The following is an 8,767-nucleotide window of genomic DNA, read 5'->3' on the forward strand; positions in this document are numbered from 1 at the left end:
ACTGCGTCAAAATATTACGTTTGCAATCGGAGAGTGGTTTAAATCTTATAAACGTGTTTGCCAAAGAGTCCAATATACAAAATGGGTAGATAGGAAAAATTGAGAACCAATTAGGTTTGTTAGGTTTACTTTATATACCACATGAATATTTGTCAATGATGAGATGATTTGAAAGTGTAGATGTGACTTTCTTTAGTTAGCATATATATACTTATTAAATGCACATTGTTTTCGCAATTAGTTATCATTTACGTCAAAGTATTAGTAATTTGTTATCACAATAATATATAACATACTCAGTGTGATCCTACAAATTAGGTCTGAAGAAGACGGACCCAAACCTTATGCCTGCCTTGTGTGAGATAGAGAAATTATTTTTGATAAACTCTTCGCTAAAAAAATGCATTTTCAAAACAAGTTCGAAAAATACAAAAATAAAAAAATTAAGATACAACAACAACAACATCTAATCCCATAAGTAGAGTATGGGGAGGATAGTGTGTATGATTTGAAAATTGAAAGTGAAGATTATTTGACTTTCTTTAGTTAGCATATGCTTAAATGCACATTGTTTTCGCAATTAGTAATTAGAATATACGTCAAAGTATTAGTAATTTGTTATCACAATAATAACATATTCAATGTGATCCTACAAGTTGAGTATGGAGAAGATGGACATAAATTTTACGCCTATCTTGTATGAGGTAGAGTAACTATTTTCGATAGACTCCCGCTAAAAAAAATATTTTCAAAACAGGTTTGAAAAAAAAAATATTAAGATACAAAAACAACAACAAACTCAGCCTAATCCCACAGGCTGGGTTTGAAAAAAATAGCGTGTACGTAGATTTTATTTCTATCCGATAAGATACAAATATTATTTTCGGTAAACTCTCGGTTTAATAGTAACGAAAAAAATATTGAAGAATTAAAAAAATGATAGCAAAATAGTAACGATACCTAAAGTATTTTATAATGATCACGATTGGTTTCACAATTTCTTTAGTTAGCATATACCAAACAGTCAAATGCACAAATTTTTTCTGCATGGAAAATTTTAACGAAACGTGTAAGATGTAGCATTCGTGAGGTGGCTATTGACTAAGCCAGCCCTATCCACTATGACACGTAGCGCCACATTATTTGGGGCCCACTTTGGCTGCCGACTTTAAAATGTGGGACCACCTCGTAATATGTCGACAACAAAATTGGTCCCTTACAACATTCGAGTAACACCTAATGTATAATTGAATGACACGTGTCGAGGTTCACTATTCCCCGTTAAATCCTTATTTCCCCCATCTTATCCGGAGATCCAACGGCTCATAACTACTTTTGAGCTCTATTCCCTTTTTCTTGGATCCATTCTTTGTTTAATTAAGTATACAATATGATGTTTACATTAGTTGCAAAAAAAGGTTTACCTTTTTACTACTGCTTCTAAATGAATGAAATTACTAGCCTTTTTGGCCAGCTTCTCCCGTTCTAAGAAAATATATAACTTTTTTAAAGTTAAAGGGTTTGACCAAGATTTTGGAAAGAAAAAAATATTTTTGAGGAGAAGTAGAAAGAAGTAATTTCTCTCGAAAAATATTTTTATAAAAGTATTTTTTAGAAAATATACTTATATTAGAAGCAGTTTTTTAAGTTTGGTCAAACACTAGCTGATGCTCATAAGTGTGTTTCAAATTAATTAGTCAAACACAAACTGCTTCTCATTACAAGTACTTTTGAGAAAAACACTTTTAAAAAGAAAATACTTCTCAAAGCATGCTGATTTTTGCAACTTGGCCAAACGGGCTATACGTAAGTTAGTTTTCTTACTACTGATAGAAAAATGTTTTTGATATCTCAAAAAGAAATATTCTAAAACTATGTCTGGATTTATTTTCTTACTATTATATTAATGGGTCTTTATTATAGTAATTATTTTAAATATATTCGTAACAGAAATTAGTTTAATGTTGAATTTAATTTGGGACAAATAATCTGACCATGAATGTGAAACGATTCAATTTTTTAAGAGCCTTAATGGCCTTAATTCTTGAACAATTATGCCAGCAATCTGAAGCGTACGTTTTTGTATTCAATTTGGATTATAATGTTTGTATATGTTTAATTTTAACGTTCTTGAAGCTTACATTTCTAAAGCTTTAAAAGGCCTTTATGGCTTGGACAATTTCATATCAGAAAGTGTATTTCCTTTGCACTATATATATATGTCTTTGGTTTTACTTTAAAAAGGGTGTCTGTGAAGTAAAAAAATATCTTTCTTATTTTGTTTTGAGCTGGGTTTAGTTCTTAATCTTTGTTGTTTCTGTTCCTAGTTATACTAGAAGAGCTTGTTGAATTCTGGGGGATACGCTCAATAATATTCATCTCAGTGTGGGCGAAATATCCTTAAGAACAGTGTCTTTGACACGCCTCAAGCTAAACCTTTTATTCTCCATAATCATCTAATTTTTCCAACAATCTTAAGGATATTTTCTCGTAGTTATTATGGAGAATAACGCTACTAATGTTGCTGTTCATGCTACTACACCTGCTGCACCAACTGTTTCTGTTGCTGTTCCATCACCAATTACCTGTGCCAAACCTTTTCTGGATGTTCAAAAATTGAGGTTTTTGGTGGAGATAATTTTAACCGCAAGCACGCTGTTGTTGACAAAGGAAAAGAAATTGCAACTAGAAGCAGCCTTGTGGAGGACAACAACCGTCAGAGAAAATCAAGTGACAGGTATGACGAAAGAAATGGTTATAAGCTCAAAACCAACAATCAAACCTTCAAGGAAAAAAGCAACTGCTTTGTGTGTGGCAAACCTGGCCACTATGTTGCTCAATGTCGAAAAAGGGTTGGGAATGACAATCCCACTAAGGCTAAAGTAAATATGACTAAAGCCAAAGTGGATGATATAATTGTTGCGGTTGTTTCCCAAGTGAACCTTGTGGCCGAAAGATTGGGTGTTAGATTCTGGTGCCACTAGGCACATATGTGCTAACAAAAAAGACTTTGTGTCTTACACCCAAGTTGAGGAGGGAAAAGAACTTGTATATCTTGGTGAGTCAAGAACTACTCAAGTTTTTGGAAAAGGCAAAGTTCTTCTCAAACTCACATCTAGCAAAACTTTGGCATTGAATGACGTGTTGCATGTTCCTAGTATCCGAGCCAATTTGGTCTCTGTGGGATTATTAGAAAAAGTGGGGGTGAAGGTTTCTTTTGAATCTGATAAGGTTGTGTTGACCAAGAATAATAATTTTATTGGCAAGGGTTATTATAATCATAGCTTGTTTGTACTTAATGTTATGAATGAAAATGTTAGTACTTCTGCTTACTTGATTGATTCTTTTAATTTACGGCATGCTAGATTAGGGTATGTTAGTTTATCTTATATTAAGAAAATGCATTCTGAAGGTCTTATTTCAAATATTAATTTTTCGAATATTGATAAGTGTGAAGTTTGTGCATAAGCTAAACAAGCTAAAAAATCATGTGCTTCTGTATTTAGAGAATCTGAATTATTAAGTTTAATTCATATTGATCTAGGAGAGTTGAAACAAACTATGGCTAGAGAAGGGAAAAAATATTATGTTACTTTTATAGACGATTTTCTAGATATACAAAAGTTTATTTGTTGAGAAATAAAGATGAAGTTTTTGATAAGTTTTTAATTTATAAATCTGAAGTAGAAAATCAATTAGATAAGAAAATCAAAAGAGTTAGATCCGATAGAGGTGGTTAATTTATTTTGTTGAATGATTATTGTGAGAAAGAAGGCATAATTCACGAGATAACTCCGCCATATTCTCCACAATCAAATGGTATAGCGGGAAGAAAAAATAGGACCTTAAAAGAAATGATGAATAGCATGATTGTTAGTTCTGGTGCTCCGGATAATCTTTGGGGTGAAACCATATTATCTTCTTGTCATTTACAAAATAGAATTCCTTATAAGAAAACGGGTAAAACTCTATATGAGTTGTGGAAAGGGTATCCACCTAATTTGAAATATTTGAAAGTGTGGAGGTGCCTTGATAAAGTTGTATTGTCTGATCCTAAGAAAAGGAAAAAGGATCTAAAACATCGGATTGTATGTTTATTGGGTATGCTGAAAACAGTGCAGCATACAGATTTTTAGTAGTCAAAAGTGATGTACTTGAAAACAATACTATTGTTGAAACAAAAAATGCTGAATTTTTTGAAAATATTTTTCCTTTAAAAATTGAGAAAATTTCTGATACTCCTATTATTCCAAGTGATAATATTTCACATGTTCCAACTGTTCAAAATGATTTTGAAAGTGAGGATTTAAGAAGAAGCAAAAGACCAAGGAAAGAAAAATCTTTTGGTAATGATTTTTATACTTATATCATGGATAATGATCCTTTAACATATTCTGAAGCTATTTCTTCATGAGATGCCTCATTTTGGAAAGAAGCTATTAATGTAGAATTAAATTCAATTTTACAAAATAAAATTTGGATTTTAGTTGATTTACCTCTGGGAGCTAAATCCATTGGTTGTAAATGGATTTTTAAGAAGAAACTCAATCCGGATGGTTCCATTAATAAATACAAAGCTAGACTTGTTGCAAAAGGTTTTACCCAAAAGCAAAATGTTGATTATTTTGATACTTATGCTCTGGTAACTAGAATTTCCTCAATTCGTATTTTACTTGCCTTGGTTTCTATTTATAAACTTTTTATTCACCAAATGGATGTTAAAACTGTATTTTTAAATGATGATTTGGAAGAAGAATTTACATGGAGCAACTTGAGAATTGTATAGTGTCTGGCCAAGAAAATAAAGTATGTAAATTGCTAAAATCTTTTTATGGTTTAAAGCAAGCACCTAAATAGTGACATGAAAAATTTGATCAAGTATTGATTAATGATGGTTTTTCATCAACTGAAGTAGATAAATGTGTTTATACAAAATGTGTAGATGGTACATGTGTTATTATTTGCCTTTATGTAGATGACATGCTTATTTTTAGTTCTAGCATTGATTTGGTACATAAAACTAAATTTTTCTTGTCTTCTAATTTTGAGATGAAAGACATGAGAGAAGCTAGTGTTATTTTAGTCATGAAAATCATAAGAGATGGCAATAGTTTGATGTTGACTCAAAAATATTATGTTGAAAGAATTCTTAAAAAATTTCATAATTTTGATTTGGTACCTGTAAGCACTCCTTATGATGCTAGTAGTCAATTAAAAAAGAATAAGGGAGATGCTATAGATCAAAATAAATATGCTCAAGTTATTGGTAGTCTAATGCATTTGATGAATTTTACTAGACCTGATATTGCATATGTTGTGTGTAGATTGAGTAAATATACTCAAAACCCGAGTCATGGTCATTGGAATGCATTAGTAAGAGTAATGAAATATTTGAGAGGTACCATGAACTATAGTATTAAATATAGTGGATTTCCCACTGTACTAGAAGGATACAGTGATGCTATCTGGATCTCGGGTTCAGATGAGACAAAATCCACTAGTGGTTATGTGTGCACCCTCGGTGGGGGTGTTGTGACATGGAAATCAGCTAAACAAACAATAATAGCTACATCTACCGTGGAATCTGAGTTTGCGTCATTGGAATTGGCTGGCAATGAGACCAAGTGGTTAAAGAACCTTTTGGTAAGTATTCCACTAGGAATAAAACCAACACCTTCTGTGTTGATGCATTGTGATTGCCAAGCTGCAATAGCTATTGCAAAAAATAAATCTTTTAATGGGAAGAGTAGACGTATCCGATTGAGACATAATGTGATAACGCAGCTGCTGAAAGATGGAATTATTTCCATAGATTATATGAAGTCAGAAGTGAATTTGGCCGATCCTCTTACTAAACCTTTGGGAAGAAAATTAATATCTGAAACATTGAGGGGAATGGGACTTTTGCCAATTTGAGTTATATCACCAGTGATGGTAACCTAATCTATGTGATTGGAGATCCCATGAAGTAGATTCATATGGGTAATAACAAGTCATTAGTTGATCAAATGTGCATTATTAAATTATGTCCCTTCCTATGGTGTGTGTGTATATATAGTGCAAAACTGCAAGGAATACAAGGTTGAGTTAAACTCTTAATATAATAATCCATAGCCTTTGATAGGTGGTGTATTGTGCTGCAGAATACACTTGATGGATGGACCTATATGAGTGTGGAGTGGGGCCTCTCCTATGAAATTTGTGGCCAAATTTCTAAAGCACTCATGAAAACCAGGCGCGCGCATGGCCTATTAGCGCAAAACAGCGTCAAACAACAAAGTGTGTACGGGTATAATGTGATAGATAAGACACTAAATTTACAAAAGAATTCTTGGTTCATAGAAGTTTTAAACTTCACCAATTGTTCTGTAAGTTTAATCTTATTTTATCTAGGTCTGGTTCATAGTCCAAGAGACACCAGATTCGACGCATTATGCTCATTTGTGAAAACCCAACAAGTTATTTTTTTTTTATTTTTTAATATTCTTTTTGAGATATGTGGGGGATTGATAGAAAAATATTTTTGATATCTCAAAAAGAAATATTCTAAAACTATGTCTGGATTTATTTTCTTACTATTATATTAATGAGTCTTTATTATAGTAATTATTTTAAATATATTTGTAACAGAAATTAGTTTAATGTTGAATTTAATTTGGGACAAATAATCTGACCATGAATGTGAAACGTTTCAATTTTTTAAGAGCCTTAATGGCCTTAATTCTTGAACAGTTATGCCAACAATCTGAAGCGTACATTTTTGTATTCAATTTGGATTATAACGTTTGTATATGTTTAATTTTTAACGTTCTTGAAGCTTACGTTTCTAAAGCTTTAAAAAGCCTTTATGGCTTGGACAATTTCATATCAGAAAGTGCATTTCCTTTGCACTATATATATACGTCTTTGGTTTTACTTTAAAAAGGGTGTCTATGAAGTTAAAAAATTTCTTTCTTATTTTGTTTTGAGCTGGATTTAGTTTTTAATCTTTGTTGTTTCTGCTCCTAGTTATACTAGAAGAGCTTGTTGAATCCTTGGGGATACGCTCAATAATATTAATCTCAGTGTGAGCGAAATATCCTTAAGAACAATGTCTTTGACACGCCTCAAGCTAACCTTTTATTCTCCATAATCATCCAATTTTTCCAACAACTACTGCTTCTACTTAAATGCAAGTATGTATAGTTATCTGCAAGGTAGTATGTTAATGGAATTTTTTTAAAAATGATAATATACAAAAGATAAACTCATTTAATATCCATTATAGTTTTGAGTTTTGGTAAAGAAATTCTTTTTTGTTCAGAGTTTTTTTTTCTTTAATATCCTTTTTACGGCATAAATTTAAATTAATCGGACCGATAAATTCTAAATTACTGATAAAGAAAAGTCCTCCATGCTATCTAACTGAACTCGATATGTAGACTATATTACTGTTTCGGAAGATATTTTGCGGATAAGAAGTTTGATATTTGTAGTGTATGTTAGTTTCCTTATCCATTAGTATACAACTCCCTAAGTCGCTATTCTTTTTGTATAGTTTATCTTCAATTTTTATTTCTTTGTTCAAGAAGAATAAACATTTCATTTTTAGAGGACATTTGAATTAAAAGAAAAAGAAAATAAGAAGAAGACTTAGCATTTCAACATAATATTTGTATATTTGAAAGTCACAAACAATGAATTAAGTAGTGAAAACTTTTTTTAGATGACAAATTTAAAGAAGAAAACTCCTTTAAATTCCCTGTATTATCAATTTATCATTTCGTTGATCATTCTTACCTGTTCTTTGAGTGCCTCAAAACTATGTTACGTACCAAAAAATGGCTGGTTTTTGGAATTAATTTATCCTTCTCTAACAAATTTGTTTATACATTTAAAGACTTTTTTTCTCTTAATAATTTAAAAGGCGCAAAATTGCAATGTACATTACAATCTCTAATTTTAGTTAAATTGCATGAAAAAAGTGAAAAGTGGCATAATATGAGGGCATACGAAATATATTTCAGGTTTCATCGTGTAAATCGGGGTTTATTATTCAGATTTATTTTAGCAAAAATCAATGGAGATCATATACTGTAATTTAACAAAAAATTGAAGACCTTCAATTTTTATGACTGAAGGTTAATAGTTATCGGGAAAGAAAAAAGGACTTGCACATGGTGTTTATCGACCTTGAAAAAGCGTACGATAAAGTGCCGAGGAAAGTTTTGTGGAGATGTCTGGAGGTTAGCGGCATTCCGATAGCGTACACTAGGGTGATTAAGGATACGTACGATGGTGCTAAGACTCGAGTGAGGACTGTAGGAGGGGACTTAGAGCACTTTCTAGTTGTGATATAGCTACACCAGAGATCGACTCTTAGCCCGTTTTTATTTACCTCGACGATAGACGTGCTGACACAACACATATAAGGTAAAGTGCCATGCTGCATGCTATTTGCCGATGATATAGTGTTGATCGATGAGACGCGAAGCGGGGTCAACGCAAGGTTGGAGGTTTGGAGGCAGACCTTGGAGTCTAAAGGTTTTAAGTTGAGCGGGACTAAGACTACTACTTAGAGCGCAAATTCAGTGACGGGGCTCATAAGTCACACGTGGATGTGAAGCTTGATAATCAAGTTATCCCCAAGAAAGGTATTTTCAAGTATCTCGGGTCTATTATCCAGGATAATGGAGAGATTGACGAGGATGTCGCACATTGTATTGAAGCGGGATGGATGAAATGGAGGCTTGCATCCGGCATCTTATGTGATAAGAATGTGCCGCCA

The sequence above is a fragment of the Nicotiana tabacum genome, chromosome 1 (genome assembly GCF_000715075.1).
Source record: "Nicotiana tabacum cultivar K326 chromosome 1, ASM71507v2, whole genome shotgun sequence".
NCBI lineage: Eukaryota > Viridiplantae > Streptophyta > Magnoliopsida > Solanales > Solanaceae > Nicotiana > Nicotiana tabacum.